This window comes from Meriones unguiculatus, chromosome 3, assembly GCF_030254825.1.
Source record: "Meriones unguiculatus strain TT.TT164.6M chromosome 3, Bangor_MerUng_6.1, whole genome shotgun sequence".
In the NCBI taxonomy this organism is placed as follows: Eukaryota; Metazoa; Chordata; class Mammalia; order Rodentia; family Muridae; genus Meriones; species Meriones unguiculatus.
Genome location: NC_083351.1, coordinates 26,685,878 through 26,711,996, shown reverse-complemented (window position 1 = coordinate 26,711,996; position 26,119 = coordinate 26,685,878). Strand labels below are relative to the sequence as shown.

The window sequence follows — 26,119 nt, the reverse complement described above, 5'->3', positions numbered from 1 at the left end:
AGGGTGATAGGGTGTTGTTGAAAGATGATAGACAGAAGACAGACAGGTCTGACTTGTATTTAAAGGAGTCGTTCTGGCTATCCTGTGGGTCACAGACCACTGGAGGCAAGTTTCATTCAGAGCCGAGAGCTACCGTGAGAACCCCAGCTAGGCATGATGGGGACTTATCCCAGGATGGGAATAAGAAGATGGCAGGAGATGGTGGGTGGTAGTGAGAGGCATCCAGGGGAAGGAGGTAGGAGATGATAGAATAGTCAGGCATTCAGGTTGCAACAGAGGAACAGGGCGGAGCCGACCCCATTTCCTGGAGGGTCAAGTATTTGATATGAATGAAGAGCCACACTGGAGCCCTGTCCATCCCAAAGCTATGGCGTTGCTGATCACCGAGGCTGGGAGAACTGGGATGGGTGGGCTTGAGAATGAGGTCCCTCTGAGACACAGGAGAGTTGACACATCCCTTAGATGTCTACCCAAGGGGACAGTTTGGGAGGACAACTGTACGGAGGAATATCAAGGGAGAGGGGAGAGTCATGAATGGGGTGTGATGTCACCACCATATAGACAGGAATGATGATAGGTGGGGGTTGAGACACTGGAACCTAAGTCCATACCCTGCATGAGTCTTGGGGCCAGGAGGAAACCCAACAAAAAGAGGAAGGGACAAAGTAGCCTATGGGGTCCCAGGGAAACTCATTTGCTAAAACTTCAGTACCTTGGAGCTATAATGAACAATTACAATGAAATTGTTTCCGTACATACTTCAGATGCAGCTGTTCCTCTTAATCCCAGGATTAACTCAGGAATTTGGGTTCCCATTTACTGGATCAGAAAAGTGAGGCTCAGCAAGAAGCTACTTGGCCAAGTTCTCATGGAGAATCATTACACAATTGCAAGAGGTGCAAGTTTCAAATCTGCCTAAACTAACATATGACCTCTGAGAACTAGGTGTGCTCCATTTTTATTTGTTTGCTTGCTTTGTTTATGTTTGTTTTGTTTTGTTTTGTTTTTAATTTTTATTTTAACAGAGTCTCATACATCGCAGCCAGCCTTGAGCTTCCTATAGAGCTGATAATGGCGTTGAATCCTACCTCCACCTTCCAAGGGCTGGGATTACAGACATGAGCTCCTGCACCTGATTAATGCAGCGCCAAGACTCCAGCCCAGGACTTCACGAATGTTCAGCCAACACTGTACCGCCACACCAAAACCCCTAAGCCTGCTCCTTATTCAACAGAAATGCCATCTACCATTTTGCAGATGAAGAAAGAGGTTTAGAGTCTCATTTGATGACCTCCCCCTGGGCTGCCCAAGGAGGAAATAGCTGACAGAAACGAGAACCTGATCACCTATCTTCCAATAGACATTTAAGACTAACCTGAATTGCATTTGTAGATGGGACTAGGGTTTGGACTGGGATTAACTGGCTTCTCAGCTTGCAATGCTAGGTCTGTTCCAGGGGTCACCTGGCAGGCTGGTTCATTGTAACCATTCCCTGGGTCCAAAGCTGGGAATGTGGAAGAAAAGGAAACCTGTTCCCAAAGCCAAGCTGCGTGTTCCCAGGGAGCCCTTTCCCTTCCATCAGCCCAGCATCTGCCCCGCGCCAGCTCCTGCCTGGCTGCCAGATGTGCCAGCTGCGACTCTTCTCTACCGAGAGCCTCATTTATTAATTAATGTGGACGCCAAGGGGGTGACTTCTAGGGCCCAGCCTCAGAGCAGATCTTGGCACATTTTTCAGACTTTGTTTAATAATTTATCATCTTTTAATCATAAAAATAATTAGCACAAGAGCGATAATCTGTGTTCTGCTGAGAGCAGACCAGCGAAGGAGGTTTTTTTTTTTTTTTTTTGACAGTGCCAGAACCCAGAGAGCCACACATTGGCAGAGAGGCGAGGGAAGGCTGGCACAGGGCCAGGTGTCCTCTCTAGAGCCGGCTCAGGGGAGACACTGCCTGCCTTTGAGCAGGACTTTGGGAGGACTTGAGGTCCTGCTGTTTGCCTGGCTTGACTCGCTGCCATAACCTTTGGGAAGCTCCCTCCCTCCTCTGGTTCTTCATTTTTCCCATCTGTCAAAGGAAAGTTAGCTCAGACAACACCTCAAGATCATTTTGTTCAAGGTGTCATGAAATGGTGATATATAGCAAATACAAACATAATGACTTGTGGCGATGCCCAAGCAGGAAAGTCTGTAAGAGCCACGAAGTCTTTCATGTCCACTACCCCATGGCCAGCAAGAAAGAATGCTCCCTTCTTAGTATCCATAGATGCTCACAAAAGCCCTGGGACAAGCATGAACCATATGACTTGGAGCAGGTCTCCTTCCCTATGCCTCAGTTTACCCAAAGAGAGGTATTGTCACACATGGCATTCCAGAGAAGACCAAGGGATACAATAGCAAGGTCTTCTCTTCGAGACACTTTATTCCCATCATTCCCTAAATGGAATGGTTACTCTGACTTGTCCAATATGTGGGTTCTACGGCATGGTTGGTGCCCCCATATGCCTCATAGAGAATGGAAAACTTAAAACTTTGTCAGGTCCAGGGACCTACATTGGAGAGGTCCAACCTGCCCAAGCAGGCACACCCTCCTCCAGGGTGATGGTAGAGTTGGTTCCTCTCCCCCGAAGGAGAGGAAGCTGGGATCTTGGTACCCAGCTCTTTCCTATCGCTCTGGCAACCAGAGGAGCCCTGAAGGAGGCTCATGGGCATGTACCGAGCTGGTATCCAGGACCCTCTGCCCCCTGAGCTGCTCTAAGCATGAGATAGAACAGCTGGCCCTTTCCACCCTGAGCTGCTTACACACACACACACACACACACACACACACAGATATTCCAGATAGGACCACAGCCAGTCATGAAGGAGATTCTGATTCCTGCAAGTTCAAGTGCGAGTCCTTGGTTTCTGGGTACCTCGACCTCTTCACGTATAATTTGGAATATCTGTTTTAGCTTAAGGGTCCCCAGAAGCAGACCCTAAGATAAATATTTGAGAACTGAATAGTTGTAACCGATACCGTGACATCATGAAAGGCCAAGAGACTTCCTAGCTGGCCTGTGGCCTAGGACACAGCAGAGACAACCCTCAGAGTCATCTCCCCCGAAGGAGAGGAAGCTGGGATCTTGGTACCCAGCTCTTTCCTATCGCTCTGGCAACCAGAGGAGCCCTGAAGGAGGCTCATGGGCATATACCGAGCTGGTATCCAGGACCCTCTGCCCCCTGAGCTGCTCTAAGCATGAGATAGAGCAGCTGGCCCTTTCCACCCTGAGCTGCTTACACACACACACACACACACACATACACACACACACACACGCTTCTGCCACAGGCCCCACTCATGACTGAGCTCCCAGGTACTCTGTCCCAACAGAGAGGCTCGTCCTCTGGCCTGGTTCTACCTGTCTAGTCAAAACTATACCAATACCAGCCCCTCCCTAGCCGCCTCTCTTGCTTCCTTCCCAAGTGCTTCCTGCAATCTCTGACCCGGAAGTCCTGCTTCCTGGTCTCCATCCTCGGCCTGCCATGGGAACCAGGGGACTTCCTCTGGTCATCACCCAGGCGGGAAAGAGCTTCTCTAGTCCACTCTGCTGCCTCCTGGCCCATGGTTCTTGATGATTGCTACCTTGCCTTCTTTGCCATCCGGAAGTTGTCAGTGTGACCGGACCCACCCTTTATCGCCCATCTACCACGTATATTGTTCTGAGAAATTGGTTCTGAGACCCTTCTGAGAAGAACTACATAAGAAGTCAGGTTTGTCCAGAAGTCCATTGGTGTGAACAGTTGGCCACTGGGATCAGGGCTCAGAACAGTCAGGGTCAGGGCTCAGTCTGTTCAGTCAAGACCACAGTCAGGGCTTATATCTAAGTTCCAACTCAGGAGTCATGCTGGGGTATTAAGGGAAAGCCTGGGGTCAAGTCCAGCATTGTACTTGGCCTAGGTCCAGAGGCTACTCTAACCAAGGACATCACTGTGATCAATGGCTTTTCTGACAGTTCATCCCAGGCCATGGCACCGACCCTTGGGTCCCCTATCCTGGTGTCCCTAGAAACTTCCAACCCATTCCTCCCTGTGGGGGCGCCTGCCCTCCCTTTCACGTGCACACCCTCCTGGCCAGGCGGCAGGGATTCCCAAGTCCATCTGTCTGCTGAGCTGTCGTGGGAACCGAGCTCAGCAAATGGGCCCGAGCCGTCTCCCTCCGGAGCCTGCCTCCAGACTGTTGGCGTTCACGGCTCTGCCTCGCAGCCTCCGAGCTGGGCTCGTGCTGCTGAGCCCAAACACCGTCCACTGCTCAATTCCAGCCAGCACCAAGCACTCCCCAGATGGGCAGGGACCGCCGCGAGCCTGCCTGCCTCCTGCCTCAGGCACTGCTCGCTCCCTGCCAGAGGCCCAGGGAGATGCCCACTCCCTAGGAACAGTCACTAGCTTTAGAGACTCACGTATCATTTAATCATAGTCCCTCCAGTTTTGACCCTGGCCCTGGTAAGGCCTGGCCTATCCTCTGACAGAACTGCGCAGGGGACTTGTGGAACCCAGACAAACCACGGTCTGTGTGCGTTCCCAGGGCAACTGGCTAGACAGATGAACTGGTCGGGTCCTGGTTTCAATACCAGGATTATTACCACTTCCAAGTATATGAACTTAGACAAGATCTCCCACTTTCTCGCTTATTAGTGGGCTTAACAGGATCTTATAATGGCTTAGACCCCAAGTAGTCCCTCCCAGGATATCCCAAACCCCGTGCCAGCCCCTCCCCTTCAGCTGAAGAGGCTGCGCTTTTGAGCATCTGTCCCTGGTAACTGGGTTCAGAAACAGAAAGGTAGCATGTCTTCGTCAAGAGTTCCCCCTCCGAAACTACTGTTGAGGTTCAAATCCCAGCTCCGAGACTCACTAATAAGCAAGTTGCTTGATATCGTGGTATCAACTTCCTCATCTGTCAGTGGGAATGATGCTGGTACCCACCCCCGGAGGCTGTAAGGATTTAATCTTCACGTAAAACACTTAGAACAATGCCTGGCATGTAGCAACTCTTGCCTATGTGTTTGCGAGTGTTTTTACTATTGTGTTCATCATTTCCTGCTCAGTCCCTCTTTTCTGAAATATAGAGGACATGTGACAACTATCTACAGAGTCCCTACTCAGAGGCCTACACAGAATCTATCAGCAAATGAGGTTGACCTAGGCTCTGACCTCCAGGAGTTCATTATGGTGAAGATGATCTCTCCAAGGTGGACATGATCACCATCGTCTTGAATCAGAGGAGCTGTGCCTGCCTGTATCAGGCTTTCATGCTTACCAGTATTCCATCATAGAGGGAGCAAGAAAGCCTACAAAGCCCCTCCAGATCACTCCTCAGTGCTATGTACTTTTATGAGTTGTCTGTGATAAACCTTCAGTGGTTTAGCTGCCCACAGGTTGTCCAGGGCACTTTCCAGAGATGTACCTGCCTTTGAGTCACCCGTAAACAACCTCAGTGAACCATCGCTTCATCAAACTAGACATTATGCTTGGCATCTGTTGGTGTTCCCGATAGCTGGGGTGAACAGATTCACCTTTCTGTATACCCAGGAAAAGTCACACAACAGTCACCCAGAGACAGCCATCCCCTCCGCACCTCTTGGCACTTACTGTGTGATGAGCTGTGCCTAGCAAGTCACCAGAGTCAAGGCTCCCAGCAACAATTTGTTCACGAAAACTCTGACACCCAAGAAGTCTCCCTGGGCAAAGGGAGCCTTCAAAGCCTGCACACCAGGCTCCCTGAGAAAACTCCCTCTTCAATCTGCCATCCTCAGCCCTCAGCAGGCTGGAGGATGTAAACCCAGGGAGGAGAGATCCAGGAAAGGGAAGGGCCAGGATGCCAAGATGAGTGGCCAGAAGAGTCTCATCAAGAACCCCCAGGGATACAAAGTGACCTTGAAGTCGTGATAGGAACAGGAAGAAAGAAGGGAAGCAAGACTCAGTGAGTACCCTGACTCCATGCTGTGTCATGTGAATGCCCTGGTAGGAAAGGTCTCCATAGACAGAAGCCCTGGGTCTGACAGTCAGTGTTCCTGGAGAGCTGGGCGTCCCAGCTGGAGCCACTTCGAGGCAGAAAGGCCCAGATTGGTGGACAGAGAAAGCGGCTGAAGGAAGTGTCAAAGCCCATGCACAGCTTGACGAGGACACCAGGCCCAACTCTGGAGTGCCCAAACTTGGCAATAGAATTTTTTGAAAAATTATATGATGATTGGTGGTAATAGTTACCAATAGCACAGTGAGAAGCCATATGGCATGATGGTTGAGGCTGAGGACTCTGAGACCAGGCTGCCTGGGTTTGACCTCAGCCCCGATACTTAATGGTGTTTCCTCTTGAAGAGAGAGCTTGACCTTCTGCACAAAGGTTCCCCCAGTAAATGGGCATGATGGAATAAAAGCTCCTACTTGGCTGGGCTGCTAAGAGAATGATGTCGGCGTTACGTGGACCCTCTTAGAAGATGCCCTGGCACTCAGTTAGACCCTCGAAACGTACGACATGTGGTTTAGCTTCCACTTCATATCAGGTACGATGCTCAGCACTCATTTGCATCGCGTAGAAATAAGCACAGCAGTGTAAGAATGGAGCCTCTATCACGCCAGTTCTTCCAGACAGGTCTGGCCACGCAGCACGGGCTAACTTCAATTATCTGAGTCCTCCTGCCTCTGTCTCCCGATCTAATGGATGAGAAAACAAGAGTCTCCCTGAGTCCCACAGCTCTGACGTGGCTGAGGGGAAATTCAGAACTAACTGACTGGAGTATAAACTCTTTTTTCCTTTATTTGCTTTTGTGTTTTAGCATGGGGTCCTATTATATAGACCAAATTTGCAGCCTCCTCCCGCCTCTGCATTCTTCCCTAGTGCTGGGCTTACAGGCTCATGTCATCACATCCAACAGGGTTAATTTCTTAATCCACTGTCCAGATGCCGACAGGACCCATCAGAGAACACAGAATCAGGCTGAATACAGTGGAGATTTTGGAGCCTAGAAAGGACTGGAGCACTTTGCTCCTACAGAGAACCATGGGAGAACCCAAAACACCAAGTGACAGTTGTTCCCCAAGCTAAGTCATGTCCTCTGGCAATGGATCCTGGAGCCAACCATCTGTGGTTCAACTTCAATGACCCCGTGTCAGTGACCAAATGGTCCCTACACCATTAGCTTCCTGGTGCCCCCATCCTCATGGTGCCCTTCATGCTTTCTTCTTTCCTCCCCACCTTCCCAAACCATCTGTCTCTCCATACTGTTCCCTTCTGTGTCTCAAGACCTGGTCCACCAGGGAAAGCCAAATCACTCAGCCCCACTTCCTCCTCAGCCTCTCTGTAGACAGGTGATGCTAGATGTGCATGCTACGATCCTAACCAGCCCCTTCAGTCCTGTTGCTAGAGACTTGGTAACTGGCTCAAGTCTTCCCTTCCCCCTGAGTGAATTCAGCCTCCATGGGAACCACCCACACAACAGCCAAACTTCCCATGTTCTTGACCTCATTTCCAATGACTTTATCATCCCAGCCTCACTCCCTCTCACCAAAAACCTTGCTGGTATCCTAAACTGTTCTCCCCACACCCGAATCATGGTATCTGTCACCACCTCTCTGTCCCTACAAGTCCGCATCAGGACCAAAACCTCTGTCCTCTTTAGCTTTCTCAGGGTCCGTTGACTGTCTTTCTTTTACTGAGTAATGTCCATGGTTGAGCATCTTACCCATACTCATGCCATCTTGCCTGACTCTCTCCCCATGCCTTTTCTTACTGTGTATTTCAAAGCTTACTGGTCCTGAGTGACCCCGACACCCTGCTTTCTGCATGCCACACAAAAAACATACCAAGTCCACCACCACTGACCTCCCATAATTCACCAGCATTTCTCCTCGTCAACTGCCTCTTCTGCTCAAAGTCCCCAGATGCTCAAACCTCTGAGTTGTTTCCACCCCTCCCTCCTTAGCTGATGACCTCACTTTACAGAGAAATAGGAATCATCCTAAGAATCCCGCCAACACGTGCCTCTACCACGTCCATCCCCCACCCCATACCACAGATGGGTCCTTCCTCCCAGCCCCCCTGGGCTTTGCAGCCCCTCCCCTACCGCCTGCTCAGAACCACTCACTCTGCATTGTGCCACCTCCTCCTGCTTTATCTACTTCCTCTACTGTCATGTAGATATTCAAGTCTCTCCATGGCAGAACAAACCCTCCTGCAGCCACATCCCCCACTCATCATACTGTGCTCTCTCTCTCTCTCTCTCTCTCTCTCTCTCTCTCTCTCTCCCATAGCCAGACTGCCCCAAAGTTTTCTTTCCTGGTGTCTTTAGCATATGTTAGGGTTTAGAACCAGAGTTTGAATTCTAGCTCCCATCCTTGCCAGCTGTGTGACCCCCAGGCAAACCGCTAGCCTTTCTGACCTGTTTCTCTTGTCTCTTCCTCTCATGTAAGGAGTTACACACAGGCAGTGCATGGAGCAAAACCCACCTGAAATAAGGGTGTGCGCGCCTGGAGTCACCGTTATCGTCCGTCATTTCTGACAATGTAATTGCTTCCATTCATTCCTTCCTTAAGCCTGTTTTTCCTTCTACCTCTCCCTCTCGGAGAGACCCTTCTGGTTTCTTGGGAGGGTCATCCTTCTGCCCCAGATCTGTGTTTGAAACTTTGGCATGGGTTTCAACTTTGCCATGGCTCTTACCTGCCATGAGCCACCGCTCCTGTGACATGCTTTGGATAATACCAACATAGCATACGGCTTGGGATCTGTGTATTAGAGCCCTGTCCCCAGGGTGGCAGTATCAGAAGTGACTGAACCTACAGACGGGGTGCTGCGAAAGGACCCAAGGTCACTCACTAGTGGCATACCTTGTGAGGTGATCTGGGGACTCCGGCCTGTCCACTTATTCTTTTCTTTGTTTCCTTCTTTTGAGACAGGTTTCTCACTGTAGCCTTGGCTGTCCTGGACTTGCTTTATAGACAGGCTGGCCTTGAACTCACGGTGATCCGCCTGCCTCTGCCTCTGCCTCCCAGAGTTCTGGGATTATGGGCATGCACCACCATGCCCAACTTACTCTCTTGTTTCTTGACTCTGAGGTGAGTGGTCTGTTCAGCCACACACTCCTGGATCAGCGTCAGGTATCCCTTCTGCCAGAGACTTAGGACAATCACTCCACCCTATCTTTGCATAAATTGTGAGCCAAAAATCATTCTCTTTTTTTTTCTCCTTTATAAGTTCACTGTGTCTGCTATTTTGTAACAGTGATTGAAACCTGACTATGTCCAACCTCTCCTGAGTTAATAATATTCTACTCAGCATTGTACTGAGGCGTGTCAAGAACCAGCCTTGGCAATGTGCATGTAATCTTATGTAAGAAGTGGGAAATAATAAGATCTGGAATGAACAGGAACCCCACAAGGAGAACAACAGAACCAGAAATTTGAACACAGGGGTCTTCCCAGAGACTCATGCTCCAACCAAGTACCATTCATGGAGATAACCTAGAACCCCTGTACAGATGTAGCCCATGGCACTTTAGTGTCCAAGTGGGTTCCATAGTAATGGGAAGAGGGACTGTCTCTGACATAATCTGATTGGCCTGCTCTTTGATCACCTCCCCCTGAGTGGGGAGCAGCCTTACCAGGCCACAGAAGATGACAATGCAGCCACTCCTGATGAGATCTGATAGACTAAGATCAGAAGGAAGGAGAGGAGGACCTCCCCTATCAGTGGACTTGGGGAGGGACATGCGTGAAGAAGGGGATGGGAAGGTGGGATCTGGAAGGAAGAGGGAGGGGCTTATGGGGGGGATACAAAGTGAATAAAGTGTAATTAATAAAAAAAATTAAAAAAAGAAAGAACCAGCCTTGAGTGTGCTGAGATGGCTTCATGGATAAAGACACTGGTCAACAAACCTGACAGCCTGAGTTTGGGCTCTAGAACCCTTATGGAGCACTCTCTCTCTCTCTCTCTCTCTCCCCCTCCCCCAGTGCCCCGCCCTCCTCTCTAATGTATGCAGTTATTCTTGTCACTTCCTCCTGGTCTCCGTGCTGGATCCTTCTTCGGGCTCTAATTTCCAGCATTGACACTGATCTGTTGTTATTGTTGTTTTGTCTTCTTTTGTTTTGTTTTCAAGACAGGTTTTTTTTGTGTAGTATTGGCTGTCCTAGAACTTGCTCTGTAGACCAGGCTGGCCTTAAGTTCACAGAGATTCCAACTGCTGGAATTAAAGGTGTGTACCATGACTGCTGGGCTCGACCCTGATCTTTTAAAGGCCTGATTGCTCTCCAACACTCAGCCCTGATCTCTTCCATTCTGACTTCTTGTTAGGCTCCGAGAGGTAGCAAGCTGTCTACCACAGCTCCCAGCTTCATATCCCCTCTGCCTTCCAGTACAACTGTCTCTTATGCTAAATCCTAACATCTCTGCAAAACTCCCATGGCATGTCGGTAGTTCTGCCCAGACCTTAAACCTTTCCCAAACCCATCTGTGTGTCAATGGCATGCATGGCCTCTGTGCTCGCTTCCAGAGCTGATGGGTAGACAATTGTGTTAGTCTTTTCCAGTTGCTGGAACAAAGTGCCTAAGGCTGGATAATTTGTGAAGAAAAGAGGTCAATTTAGCTCCCAGTTTTAGAGGTCCAAGAACGCAGCGCTGCCTTCCGCTCAGCTCTGGGGAAGTCCTCCTGGCTGTATCGCAGAGTACCAGGTGGCCTCGTGACAAGAATACATGTGAGCACGAGAAAACAGCCACACGGCAGGACTGGAAGCAAGGGAGATCCCTTTATAGCAACCCCTTCTCACAGGAACTAAGTGGAGTCCGTCAGAGCTCCGCTCAGCCACCAGCCGGCCACCAGGCTCCTCCTTTAAGAAAGGTCACATCACTCAACACTGTCACCTGGGAACCAAGATTCCAACATACAAAGCTTTGGGAGACACCTGGGCCATCCAAACAATAGCAACCCCTGCAGGGAACAGCCCTGCAAACGGGGCCTTCTACAAGGAAAGCCGGCAGTATCCACGGTCAGCGCCAGGGTGGACATCAGCCTTTGTCCACGAGTGTTTCTTGAGGTGTATACAGCCGGGTACCGACCTCTCAGGATCCTCTGCAGCTGAGAACAGGGGAGAAAATATAGTCACGGGTAGAGATCACCTGACTCTTTCCTCCCAACCTCCAGAGATGGCCTATGCGTATTAGTACACCAGACTACTAAGATCTTCAGCAAAAGCCCCTCTTGGGTGCCCCCCTACCCTGCCCACACGCGTTCATGCCTGCATGTGTGTATGTGTGTGTTCATATATGCCCATGTGTGGGAATGATCATACGCACACAGGTCGCCAGGTACACATGTGCCAGGTACCTTCCTCAGTCTCCCTCCATTGTGTTTTAGATGGCGGTCTCTCCCAGAGCTAGGCTGCCTGGCCAGCGAGCCCTCAGGAATCCTGTCTCCAGCTCCCGGGGAATACAGGTATGTGCTGCTGTTCCTGGCTTTTTGTGTGGTTGCAGGAGATTCAGACTCGCATGTTCATGCTTACACAGAAGACACTTGGCCGGAGGGGCAGTCCCCCAAGCCCGAGGAGCAGTCCCCCAGGCCCGAGGAGCAGTCCCCCAAGCCCGAGGAGCAGTCCCCCAAGCCCGAGGAGCAGTCCCCCAAGCCCAAGGAGCAGTCCCCCAGGCCCGAGGAACAGTCCCCCAAGCCGGCCTCTGGCTTTCTTTAACCCGTTCCTCTCTCACCTGTACTGGTTTGCACATCCTCTTCCACCACCCTCTAGGCCCCTTCCCTGCCCCTACAGGGGGCTTCTTTGTTGGCTTGTAACATTGTTTCCTTCCCTGACCTGAGTTACTCCCTACTGCTCTGGCAGGAGGTGCTCCCAGAAGCCACTGCCCACTTCCTTGTTCTAACCATGAGTCTCCTGTGGGCCAAACAAACAAAAATGGCAAAACCGCTCACCAGGTAGAAGAGGACCCGCTCGTGCGAGGAACACGTACATATTCTGTGACACTGTATCTTGGTGGTGCCGATGACCTCGGCTCTTCATCCTTAATTGGGATAGCAGAGCTGTCAGAGGAGCTGAGTTCAAGACCAACCTCTTTTTGTTACACGCCTGCCTACCTCCTTGTGGTTCCTGCCATGGATTACCCAGGCGGCACCCAGAACCATCCAGGACAGCCCAGACAGGCTGAGGTTTGTGCACTGAAGATGTGGCTCAACAAAAAAGCCCCTGTCACATCTGGGACAGGCTGTAACTGTCAGGTGACAGAAAGATCAGCATAAAAATGTACAAAGTAGTGCCCAGGACTGTGCATGGCCATGGGTGTGGATGTGTGTGTGTGTGTGTGTGTGTGTGTGTGTGTGTGTGTGTGTGTGTGTGTGTGAATATAAAAGTGTGTTTTTATGCAGCACATGGATACTTACAGAGAGGGCTGTGTACGGATGAGAAAGAATGATGGACTAGCCGATCTGAATTGAAAAAAGGTGCTGAGAGAGCCCCATAGCAGAGCCCCATGGGGCCACCGTCCAGAAGTCTGAAACAGAAGCTGTGGCTGCCATTGTGGTCTGGCATGTGGGTTTCTCTCCTGTCTATCTCCTGAGCCTCCAAAGTATTCTGACCCATGGACGGGTTTGTGGTCTGATTTGTGGTCTCCCAGTGTGGTCTGCCACAGACCCACAAAGGAACCAGGAGTCCAGAATCAGGTCAGGCCCAGGTATGTCAGATCACTGGGGCTGGGATGCACAGCCCCTTGTTCAGCCTTTGGGGGGGGGGGGCGGAGGAGAGGCGTTGGCGGCTCCTGTGAGTTATGACTTTTATTATGCAGAAAACAGGCACATTAACTTCAGGTCCTTTGAAAAATGTGGTCCTGTAATCAGAGTCTGTGTCTGTCCCGATGCACAGTGGCAGCAGGCCAGGGGAGTGCAAGGATGAAATAAACATTTAGAGAGACAACTGCATTTGCAGATCTAAGAATTGAGTTATATGCATTTCTGACAGCTTCCTGAATCACAGCCCACGTCTCTGCCTGGCGAAACTGGGACCTGGCCCTTTAACTAGACTCCATTTCACATAATTAAAGACTCACAAAATTAAATGGCCTGCATGGAAAGTGGCTTTCAGTGGGCTAAATGCCGGGAGCAATCTCCTCGCCGGAGTGGAGAAGTGACACTAGCGTGCAGATCGATATCATCTCTGTTATTAATATCAAAAGCACATTACTTTGTTTTTGCCTGGCTCCCCTCCAAGCCTCCGGCCCTGCCGCGGAGCAGCCATTTGCTCGGGCCATAATTTACTTTGGTGAGTTTTTAAGGTATTGTTTTGTCAGGACCAATCACCGTGACGTTATAAATGGCTGGGAGGACCTGCACTCTCCCTCCGTGGCATATGCAGCGAAATTAATTTTTAAAAGTTTCACGTCAATTACTCCTGTCCTTGAGTTATGCAAGGGGACAAAGGAGCGGAGACGTAAGGATGTGAGTGATCTCAAACCGATGAGGTAACGACACACAGAGGGCCTAAGCTGAGGACCAGAGCAGACATGACACTATCTTTAATTGATGCATTGAATTAAACAATGCTAAAGCCAAATAAATATTGACCACTTAGCAAAAGAACCATTGATTTTTATGATGGACGACAATGCCATCCTGCACTCTGCCTGCTGGGGGGGGTTGGAATTGGTGGGGGGGGGTGTCTCACTGGTTCCAGAACTTAGGCCGGATGATAGGGGGAGTGACCATGACACTTTGGTGGAACTCGGCACATGAGTGTGACTGTTCTCCATGTTTCTTGCGCTCTCTGACCCAAACCCCTTCAAACCATCATCCTGCGGTCACTCCTTCACTCCGTATTCAGCAGACCTCTGGCATGGCCCTGCCTCCTCCTGCAGCCCTCACAGTGAGGTCAGAGGCCCCAAACATCCTTTCACCAGGATCTCCACCTGCCTCCTCCTCTGCCTTGTACCCAGAACCCAACTGCACGGCTTAACCTCAGCCCTGCACACAGAACGCATCACTCACCTCCTGTTCTGCCTGAAAATCAGGGGGACACAGGATGGGAACCAAAAGAGAGAACCGGATCCTCCCACCTACACCCACCCAAGCCTGCTTCTCTTCCAGAAGACAGGAAGATGCAGTCTCCCAGAATCTTGATGGGCAGATACTAGAGGCAAACTTAAAGGTGGACTTTCAGGGGGAGTGCTTGGAGACCACTCCCAAAACCTTCAGATCCGGTTTTCTCACCCTCACACCGTTGTCTGAATACCTCCAGATTCCACCCCTCCTTTCCCCACAGTGCAGAATCCATGGGCCCATTTCCGCCGTGGTCTAGACCCTCCTGGCTCTTGAGAATTACTTGTAGAATGAATGGGTACTATGAGCAAGGCATTAAAGGGTAAATTTTTACATTGTCTTTTAAGAGGAACAGGCCATTTGGCACCAATTATTTCAGAGCCACCTGTCAGGACGCCTGCAGCCTGGAAAGATGACGCAAGGACGGGGAAAAGTGACAGTCTTGTTCACACCAGGGCAGACATGATCGGTCTGTGTTAGGGGTTAGCAATGGCAGAATCTGTATGGTCTTGAGCCACCAACCACACTGGGCTCCAAGATGTCTTCAGATGGCACCAGAGTTGGGGCAAGGGTCTTTGTCTCAACCTGTACTCTGATGTCAGAAACCAAGATAGAGTCTGTGGAAAGTTCTCTCCCCAAACGCGCTGTGATAGCATATGTGTGTGATATGTGTGGGCGTGGGCGTGGGCGTGTGTGTGGAAACTGAGGCTCAAAGAAGTGAGCCACTTACCCAGGAGTGTAACATCTTCACCAAATAGTTGTATGAAATGGAGATTTCAATTATCTTTGTGTTTCTCCCTCTCTGTTTTGACTATCCCTGTGGTTAAGCGTGAAGACCTTGGCATGCCATTCTTAGCATTTTCCCAGAGGCTGTCAAGACCTAGCCAGTCTGGGCCACGGACACCAGGCAGCCCAGCATACGAATAGGTAGCAACATGGTACTCCAGGTGGGCTGGACAGGACACTCGCGCCCCCTCAGGGCAACGGCAGGCCTCAAAGGCTCTGTCACTGGTGAGAAGAGGCGCAGTTGAGTTGGGTGGCAAATTCGCTATCCTTCCACCGACAAGCATTTGCCAGAGCAACAGGCAAGACTTGGACCAGAGAAGCCTCAGCAAAGAAGGCCATGTCCTTGACCTCAGCGAGCTCACGGTTGACCAGATATAAGCTGCCATGTATATGGTCACACCACCCCGACACACCAGGTTAGTCCGTAGATGGGATAAAGAGACAGGACATTGTTTCAGTCTTCTTTAACTTTTATTTGCACAGGCAAGGAAACGAGCTTTTAAATACACTTCCTAGCTTAGTTAAAAAAAAAAATGCATAATTCTACATCAATAGATTAATTAGGAAAAAGAAAACAACAACCAGGCATGGGAAGCATCTGTGACAAACAGATTTCCAGTCGTACGTGAACACGTACGGGAACCCACAAAGCATCCCATCAGCGTACAATTTTCAAACACAAGTGTTTACAAGATGTGTTCTAGCAACTAGAATCTTTTTTTAACAAACACTTGTCTCAAGGTAATACAGGACCAGCTCTTGAGAGTTATACCTGTTCAAATTTTGACTCTCACTGGCTGGTGCTTTTAGAAAACACCGAGAAACACCCTCCAGAGGCCAGGGGTCCCAGGACTTGTGGATTTGCTGGAGTGTCACCAGAAAGAACAGTACGATGCTTCTAACCTTGTTTCCGCAAGGGGCGCTTGCTAACTTGGTGCTTCTGCCAATGGCACAGGTGCTCAAATAGCCCAGAAAGTGTATACATGTAGGGGAAGCTAGAGACAGCTTTGGGTGCTATCCTCAAGAACAGCATCCATCTCCTCAGAGACGTGGTCTGTCATGAGCCTGGAGCTCACTAATTTGCCTAGACCAACTAGCGAGCTCGTCCCAAGACGCCTCCTGTCTCCATCTCTCCAGCTCTGAGATTACAAGCTCACGGCGCCATGCCCAGCTCGTTTGATTGAATTCTTGTCTTCATGCTTGTATGCGGGCACTTAACTAAGCCATCCCCTCGCCCGGAGCTCTTGATGGCCTCTCTACTCTCAATACAAAAGGCAGAGAGACACATATAAATCAAGTCAGAGCTCTCCCCAGATCCAAGGCTCCAATAGATGCTATTGTACTTGTGGGGAAATGGAAAGTCTGACCATTGTCCCTGCATGCTGGGTCCCTGACTCTCCTCTAAACCACAGCCTCTTCCCGTTCCTGAAGCTGGAAAAGTTCACTCCAACCCCAGAGCCGTTGTGCTTCTTGCTTACTGAAATGAGCAAGATGTTCTTCACCTAAGTCTTCCTTTGACTAGCTTCATCACACTCAAATCCTCCTGCAGATGTCCTCTCTTGAGGGGTGGGGGTGGGGGGGTTTTCCTCTGTCTGCAAACCAAAGCAACAGTCCATCACTTCCCATCATGCCTTGTGTTTTACTGATGTCAAGGCCTGTGTCACTCTCTAAAACGGTCATGTCTGTCCTTTCAGTTGTGGTAACCTCTTGAGGAGATGGTAGACCGGTCAGCTAGGGGTCACTGCTGTGTTCCCAGCCTGGGAGATTCCGAGTGCTCAGAAAGTATTTATTGAACGAATCAACAAATGAATGAGTGGAAGAATGAGTGCATGAATGGGAGGAGAGCCTGGAGAAAACTTTGGGTGTCTGGAATGTTTGAGAAGCAGGGAAATCTGAGGAGGAGACTGCTTTCCCTGCCAAGCCTGGCTGTGAGCAGGAAGGCAGACCTCTGTACAGTGGGGATGGAGGGACAGGGATGCACTGGGGGCACTGGAGGACATCCAAGTGGATGCAGCTCATCCTCCCAGACCAAACTGCTCTTTGCCCCATGGTGATAGCTGGAGGCTAGAGGTGAGGGAGAAAAGGAGAAAACACAGACAAGATTGGTAGAAACCCAGCTGGACATAGTTGGACACACACACACACACACACACACACACACACACCGCACATCTCTGCATTGCAGGGAAGGGCAAGTTCAAGACACAGGACAACCCAGGCCAGGCTAAAACGCTCACATCCCAGCTAGCTCTGCCCCTGCTTGCCCTGAGAATGATTCCTATTAATAGTATTGACAAAGCTCCACTCTGTCCTCAAAGGCCAGTTGGGAAATAGTCTCCCAGAAACTTCTCCTGAACCTACTCTGTTCCTGCAAGCCCTTGCCAGGCTGGGTTTGCAGGTCGTCCCTTGCTGGCCTTTATCCCAGTCACTCTGACCCTTGCCTCTAGAATCAGCTCAGACAGGCGCTGTGCAACCTCCTTCAACCTGTTTCCACGTCATTAAGACAGGGGAAATAACAGACACCTTGCAAGGACGTCATGAGGCTTTCTGGAGAATGTCTGCAGCTGCTGAGTGATGGGTATGGTATTTAATAAATACTACACAGGATGGTGAGGAAGAAGAAAACTTTCTGAATCACCCCCCAAATGCCTGGCAGGTGGTTAGGTGGGCGCTGGTGAGAAAACAAAACAATGAAACAAAACACAGGACTTGGAATCCAAAATCCTGGCTCTGACACTGTAGCTGTGATTTGAACAGGTGTCACATACCCTGGGCCCTGCAGGATGGAGTTTCTAAAACTGTCCCCAGGGGATCGTTGGGATGGAATATATTCAGTCTTCTTTCCCATAAGTGAAGAACTGTGATATGTCACAAGCCAGGCTCAGCACCAAGTTAGACTGTGGATGATCCGGGGTCTGATGCCTGTAAGGAGGGGCAGAGAAGAAACAGCAGAGAAGGGACAGCTCAGTTCAGGCAGGCATGGAGGCTTACCCTCAGCAGCAGCCACCCAGGATAGCTCTGTGCCAGCCTTGGAGACAGATGCCTGCCCTAATGACATTGCTGATCGTAGCTAATGTGCACTGGGCGTTGACGGCACCACCTTGGCTTTAGGTTCTTCACACTTCCCAAAACCCAGGTACAACTGACAGCTGCCTCCCACGCGGCAGCCAAGGTTCTGTGAATTAATGTGCCGGGAGCGTGGATCTGAGGTCTGGCATCTCGCATGTGGTCAATAAACAGGAGCCCTGATGCTATTTATTAGCTCAAGAGGTAACACCAGGTGCTTAGAGCCTTGAGTGTTTGATCTTGTTTTAATCATTTAATCCAGGGCGACAAGTGCTAAGACACGACACGGGAAACCGCCCATACACTTAAAAGCTTTGCGCGTGTGAGGGTTTGCTGGCGTTTCCACAGGGGCCGGCCGACGACAGCAGAAGGCCTGGAGCGGTCAGCACGGGACTGGATCATCCAGGAACCCTTCTGGAAGGTGAGCTGGGGAGTTTGCGGGGTAGGCGAGAGAGGTCAGCGTTAGAGGACAGGGGGACCCACCCTCCGCCATCCAGGTTGCTTCGGGCGGCTGCGGAAGGCCTGGTTTCAAACAGGGCAATTTAAAAACATGTAAAAGGCATAAAGCAAGAGCAGCTGTGCACAGCTGCCGTCAAACGCTCCATCGCTGCCTTGCCGTGGACTCTAAATGACAATAAACCTTCCACCCCTTATAAATTAAGCAGACTTTCAAAAAAACCATATCTCCTCCTGCAACTTTTTATGGCTGTTTGGCAACTTTAATCATTTTGCAAAATGCAATTCCTGGCCATAAATTCTCTCCCAAGTACAGATTTAGGGAGATCTAGAGGACTGCGGCGGGTTGATAGGTAAGTTTTAATCTGACAAGGCCAAAAAGTCTATTAGATTTATAGGGAGGCAGCAGATACCCTGTAATTACACCAGGCTCGACCTCCCGGGAATCTCGAATGCTTCGGGATGGGGGGCGGGTGGGGGAAGAGACAGGGAAGGAAGCAGCTGGGGCAGCTGGAGGGGCAGGCCAGAAGCCCTATGGTTCAGCTCCCTGGCCTGGCCTCTCCAGCCCAGGTCGTGGTCACTTCCTGCACAGGCTTCCACATCGGGTTCCAGGTCAATGAAGCCCATAATTGATGCTCACGCAAATGCATACAGTATCCACTGTGCCTGTGGCCGGAGCCCGTTGTGAAGAGCCAAGCCCTCTGAAGGAGGTCACAGATCCCTGAGCAGGGTGCGGAGTGAATGAAAGGCAGCGGGCTCCACTCAATTACACATTCAACAAGCGCGCTGCCCACATTTGTGCTTTGTGTCACATGCTGTATGAGACAGCGGGACAGAGCCATAGACCGTGTGTAGATTGTGTGTTGCACAAGACATCCTGCTGAGGGGCGCCAGATACAGGCTCCAGTACTGGATGCTCCATCCCAAAGAAGACCTGTTCGGTATGCCCAGGGGCGTAGCACTGATGGCCCAATGCTAAGGATCTGACTGATATTTCTGTAGCCTCGACTTTGGCTCAAGTTGTGGGGCTCGGTCTCATAGGAACGCCAGGAACAAACCGGCAGTCCATGGGCCAGCACAGAGTTTTGAAATGCATAAATGTAACATGCATCCTCATTCCCTTATCTTTTTCTTCCCCTCCCCTGTCCTCCTCTTCCCTTTCTTTCCCTTCCCTTGCCTCTCCTTTCTTTTCCACGTGTTACCATTTCTCATTATCTCATATCTGGAGAATAAATTTACATTTTGCTGGGCTCTAGTGTGAGCTCCAGACCCTGGAAGACAGCTAAGGGTGGTGAAGAGGGAAGTAAAGAGCGACACGGGACAGGAGGCATAGCAACCAATCCATAAGCCCTTGGCAGGACAACAGGCAGAAAAACTGCCCAAGATGCTAAAATCCTGATCTTGGAGACTGAGTGTCTGCTATGTCCCTTGGCCCATGAGAAACAAAGGCCGTGGGTGTGGTTGGTTGCTAACCAGCTGACTGGAGGACAGAGAGCTAGTCCTGGCTTACCTGTGTGACCCAGTGTTATCATGTGTCCTGGCAGAGTGGAATTGGAAGGGAGAAGAGCAGTCAGGTCAGAATGAGGCCCCACGAGACAGATGTGACCCACCCAGGTCTGGCTGTGGAAACAGAGGAAGGGGCCCAGAGCAAAGGCAACTAGAACAGCAAGGAAACAGCTACCCCTTGACCTTTTAACCCCACTAAACCTTGATTTTTTTTTTTTTCCAGTGAAAACTATCTCGGACTTCTGACCCTTGGATCGTAAGGTGGTAAATATGTGCTGAGACTACCAAGTACAGTAAGCTGTTACAGCAGCAGCAAACGAGTGACACTGAAGCCGAGGCCTGAGGCACCCACAGACAAGTACCTCCAGCCAAGAGAGCACACCCAGTGTCGTAACTGCGGCCCTCATCGTAATTGCTCCAGGAGCACCACAGTTTACATGTACCCTCATGAAGGTAATGTGACCATTCAGGGTGTGTGAAGGTGGCCTCCGGTAGGTACAGGGTACAGACAGAGGCTGCCAGAGGAAGCTGGATCCCAACTGGGTTATTTAGGGGTGGCAGTGATCAGACCTGGGCCAGGGTGTGTCCTGAGAGTCTTCTGTGTTTTGTCTTCACTAGCAACCCTGGGTGTTGGGTCACACAGTGTCTATGACCACAGTGCCCTTGCCTCCCCTTGGAAGAAATGGGGACTCCTCAACCTTCACATCCCTTTCTTGGTACAGTGATGGTAGTTACTGCTCTTCCGGGCTTGTTCTACAGCTTAGATGAGAAGGTTGTCAGAATCCGGGGACAGTGAGTAGCTGGTACTGAACAGTTACGGCTCTCCTTGTTAAATATGATGTAAAGACTTGAGGTCACTCCAACAACCCCAGCCCCCTAGTGTTTGTACCCTTGCTCTATCTCCTCCCACATATGTGGGTGGGACCTGTCACTCACCTCTAATAGACCTGGAAAGGTGACAGTGTCCCTCCATGCTTCATGGTCACTCTATACTGGATAAGTTCTGTCTTAAGTACAGGCTCTTCCTGATTCAGACAGCAGCCATGCTGAAGAAATCCACAGGACCAGCCACTATGGGTCACTCAGAGTCGAGGGTCTTCTCAGCAGACAACCAGCAAGAGTAAGGTCCTGAAAGGAAAAAAAGTCGGCAGACTATAGAGGGCTCTTTGAAAGCAGACATCCACCAGCGCCATCACCACCACCATGACCACCATTGCCACCGACATGGCCACTGACATCAGCACCACCACCCCCTGTTGGATCCTCCTGATGGATGACCCCAGTTGACACTTGATGGAGCTACGTGAGACCCCCAGAAGAGGAGCCAGATAAGCCATCAACCCACCAGCATGTTTAGAATCATATTACTTAAAGCCATCAAGTCTGAGGTCCCTTCTTAGACTCCGCACAGAATGGACAATGAACCCATCACCTAAGCACCATGTTTCCCGTTTTACAAGTGGAAATTGAGGGTTGAGGAAAAGGGTGTTCTAGGGTCACACAGCCAGTCAAAGGCACAGCTTAGCCTGGACCCTGGCTCTCTAATTCTAGAATCCTTGTTATTAACCGCCCCACTACCAGCACCTAGCGGCTTTTCTCCTCCAGGACAGCCAGCTCACCCATCACCAGGCCTAAAGTTTCTCCTTGGGTTTCTTGTTCCTTCTCATCCTCTGCTCCCTTTCTCCTCTCCATCTCTCTTCCCTACCCATACTGCGTCACTTCATAACACTCTCCACCTGCTCATACCTCTGACCTCAGGGCCTCCCCTCTTGGTTCATCCCTGACAGCAAGCGGGCACCTACATACCTTTGTTCTACCCGGCCAGGCCACCCGATGAGCTGAGTTATTCCACTGGGCTAAAGGCAAACTCTTGGGTAGGCCTCCACAAATCTCAGAGCCAGTCCACAACAGATGCCACAAAGCCCATCACCCTGACAGCAGAACCAGCAGGAAGTGCAGCCCTTGGCGCCTCGAACCCATCAGCAGCCCTCCAGTCCTTCCCTGAAGGAAAGAGGGGCTTCTTTAGAGATGGGAACAGAATAAAATACAGACAAGCATTAGTCAAATGAAATTAATGCTTCCAATATTGTTTTAGGCTTGCTCATATGCATCAAGCATTTATGAAGTTGCCGTTTATCACATGAGAATATTGCAGTTATATATTAGCTGACTGTCTGGTGGCTACTGCAATGGCTCTCCCTAGACCCCAGGTCGCCCTTCACAGGCAAAGTCAGCCTTGGCGACATCCATCTCCTTCCTCTGCTGACACATCCCCAGATACTGATAAAAGGCCTTGCCCCCAACAACATATGAATATTTAAATGACAGTTAATTATTCAGCATATAATGATATGATTAGCATCCGCTTTATTGCTGGCTGTGGGCCCAGCCAAGTCTTGCCCCACACTGAGGGGGTGATGAAGAAATGCCAAAACGCCGGCAAGCCCCAGGTCTGTGGCATCTGCAGGGACCTGTTTGGTATTTGGGGAGGAAATGACCCTGAGGACATCTCCAGCTTTTCTGTGTCAGGCTGCACGTGGAGTCTGGGAGAGAAATCCAGCCAGCAGGGCCGCTGTTCGTACAGAGCTCAGAAGGAGCTCTCCTTCGCCCTGCCAAGCACTCCACAGAAGTGTCACCGGATTCTGAAGCATCGCGAAGCCTTGACCTTCATGACCTTCTTTCCCTTGGAAATGAGGAAAATAAAGTTCGAAGTGAATTGACACATGCCAGGTCACACCGTGTGTGGAGGACCCGGGATTTGAACCCCCGACTCCAGAGAACTTGCTCAACCAGCAACAAGCAAAGCGTATGCACCACACAGGAAGCAGTACTGAGACGGTGGTGCAAGCAGAAGATCTCAAGGCAGTGAGGCTGAGTTCGGATGCAGTGAGGTGGGAGCGGCTTCTGCAAGATAGAGTTGGAGCTGGGCATTGGGGAATAAATGAACTTGGGGTGCTGGGGGGAGGGGCATCCAGGCCAAACAACCTCAAAGAAAAAGGTATGGGGTGGAGAGATGAGGGGCATCCCCCCAAAAAAAATGCAATCATTAGGGCTGGGGAGGAAAGGTACTTAGGAGGTTAGAAGGAGCCAGGATGGGATTGGGCGCACACTGCCTACAGGATGAGTGGCAGCACACGCCTTTAATCCCAGCACTTGGGAGGCAGAGGCGGTCAGATCTCTGTGGGTTTCAGGTCAGCCTGGTCTACCTAGCAAGTACCCTGTCTCCAAAAATAAAAAATTAAAAAAAAAAAGCAAGCAAAAACATTAATTTCTTTCCCTACCTTGACACTTCTGAACCCCAGCTTTCCATCTATAAATACCTTTTCCTCACAATGGTTTTGTGGGTCCAAATCAGAAACTCTGCCAAGGAGGCCAGCGACATGGCTCAGCAAGTAGAGGTGCTTGCCAGGCAAGCCCTGTGACCTGTGAGCTGAATCCAATCCCTGGAATCTACGCAAAGGCAAAAGGAGAGACCTGACTCCATGAAGCTGTCCTCTGACAGCCACGCGCATGGCATGGCATGTATGCCCCGCATACATCACATACACAAAATAGTAAACAGAACTTTTCAAAGAAGCCCGTCAAGGGGCTGGCAGAGGGCAGGTGACCTCATTAAATCTAGGTCATGTTTTCAAGTTGCGCATCAAGGAAGTTCAAAACTCCAGGCCGGGCAGCACATGCTGTAATCCAAGCCTTCAGGAGGCTGAGGCAGAAGGATCAGTTATTGCAGGCCAGCCTGGGCTACATAGCATAAACTGACTCAGAAGAGAAAAAATAAGCTGGGCACGATGGCACACCCCTGTGATCCCAGCACTCAGGAGGCAGAGGCAGGCGGATCTCTGTGAGTTCGAGGCCAGCCTGGTCTATAAGGCGAGTCTAGGACAACCAAAGCTACACAGAGAAACACTGTCTCAAAAAATCAAACGCAAAGCAAAAAAAAAAAAAAAAAAAAAAAAAAAAGAAAAAGCAACATTAGCTGTCCCGTCCCTGGGACCTTGTGAGGCCTGTCCACTCACTCTCAGCAGCTAGCCGCTGACAGCTAGGACTAACTTCCGTTTACAACATAACCAGGTGTTGGGGAGTGAGTTAAATGACCCGGGAAGAAAACAAGTCAGTGAATTTAACAGAAAACCTGTGCCAAGATGAAAGGCCTAGAGTCTTTGAAAATAAATACGGTAAGGAAAAAAAAAATAGTAAAGAGGGCGATTCTAGATCTTAAAAGAATTTTTCCCCCCAGAGCTGAGGACCGAACCCAGGGCCTTGCCCTTGCTAGGCAAGCGCTCTACCACCGAGCTAAATCCCTAAGCTGGGCATTAGAAGATCAAATGTTAAACATAAAAAAATGTATTATCTGACTGGCTTCTAGTTCCAATGTGTGTGCACACACGTGTTCATATGTGTGAGGCTGCAGATGCTTGTTCGTGTGTTCACACGTGTGAAGAGACCGCGTGTGTTTCATATACACGAGGCTGTACATTTGCGCGCACGTGTTCATTTGTGCAGGCTTGCCTATGGGCACATGTGGGTGTGAAGTTGTATGTGTGCATACAGATCTTCATCTGTATGAGTCATATGCATTCACATGTTCATATGTTTGAGGCTGCACACACGCGTGTAGGGAGGCTAGAGTACAGCTCAGGCGTAACCTGAGGTACCTAAGGTGCCACCTACTTTTTCAAATTAACTAATTAATTTCTGAAGACTTGTTTTTATTCCTGTGTATGTTTATGTCTGTGTGTGGGTGCTACATAGGTGCGGGTGTCTGTGGAGGCCAGAGAACGTGTCTGTCTTCTGGAGCTACAATTGCAGGTGACTGTGAGCTCCCTGACGTGGGTGCTGGGAGCTTTAACGTGGGTCCTCTAAAAGAGCAACAAGGACTCCAAAGCCGGAGCCATCTCTCCAGGCCCATTCACCAGTTCTTCAGACAGGGTCTCTCACTGGCCTGGAGCTCAAGTAGGCTAAGCTGGCTGTCCAGCAAGCTCCAGGGATCCATCTGTCACCACCTTCCCATCCCTGGGATTACAAACCGTCACCACCACACCCACCTTTTATGAAGTAGGGATTGGGGATCAAACTCGGGTCCTCAAGCTTGCATGGCAAGCACTGAGCCATCCTCCCAGCCAAGAGTTCAGATTATTTACTTTAAACGAGAGATACAAAACCTTCTTTTGGAGCAACTGGGGAATGTGACTGACCTGAAAAGTGCCGTTTTGGAATTGTTGATTTTCTCACCAGCAACAGCGATGTTGCGACATCCCCATTCTTGGGAGGAGCATGGGAGTCATAGTATCTGAGATGGAGATGGGAGTCATAGCATCTGAACTCACCTGCAAACACTACACTGAAAAGGAAAGGCCGTAACAAAATGCAGCAGTTTCAACGGAGGGACTCTCTCTCCACGCAGGCTTCCCAGGTAATGACAGTATCCTTCCAAACTTGTCCACAGGTTTGAAAACTTCCAAAATTAAAAGTCAAGGGTGAAGGGAGAAAGTTCAGGACCCAGGCTGGCGGAAGCAAGCTCAGCCAGCTGCGGGGACCCCACCCAGACAACACAGCCCGACCACCCATGGCCAAGGGCTGAGTCACCCTTGTGGTCCTTCCGGCAGTGGCTCCAAGCTGGAGGGGGCAGAGGGTCATGGGCCCAGCTGTGGCCCCACTTCCCCCAACACCCTCTTGAAAGGTCAGTTCCCCCAGACATCAAGAAGGGCCCTGTCCCTGGGGAGGATGGAACCAGAAGCGCTCTGTGAGGCTTGCTGGGAGGTGACCACATGGACACTTGCCCCCAGGGACAAAAGCACTCTTGTTTTTCCAGCATGAGCCTTAGGTCCCTGGTACAAGAGTTTCCTTTGGTTCCTCTTCTACATGCTCCAGAGCAGCAACCACCCACTCCTGCCTGCAGGAGGATGGGAGAAGACCCTGTGGGGTGCTCAGGGCCCAGATCACAGGAACACATGGGCTGCACGGGCTGGGCCAGGTTCCTGAGTGGAACCGACTAAGAAACCATGGACTTGGCCTCTCTTTCAGAGAGTCCCAATATCTCAGGGGCTGAGAGTCCTCAAGTCAAGGACACTCATGTTCCTTTTTAACTGATGCTTCTCCAACTGACCCACCCCCAAACCTCTTTCTTTCACCGTCCTTAACAGCTCCAGCCACGCCGTGTCGGAATGCCTCCAAGAAGCTCAGCTAAGAGCTATCTTTTAGCTTTTTACGGTTTGTATCCAGAATGTCCCCCACAGGCTTGTACTTTAAGTTCTCAG

The 26,119-nt window shown here is 50.4% G+C and overlaps 1 long non-coding RNA gene across 1 annotated transcript; it reads right to left on the bottom strand.

Annotated features, from left to right (window-relative positions):
* Positions 1–15,316: 15,316 nt before the first annotated feature.
* LOC110540014 (uncharacterized) lies at positions 15,317–22,787 on the bottom strand. The gene is made up of 4 exons (XR_002475915.2): positions 21,669–22,787; positions 20,799–20,990; positions 17,603–17,756; positions 15,317–16,898 (listed from the first exon to the last, which is right to left on the bottom strand). It is a non-coding gene; the product is annotated as an uncharacterized LOC110540014 (long non-coding RNA).
* Positions 22,788–26,119: the final 3,332 nt, after the last annotated feature.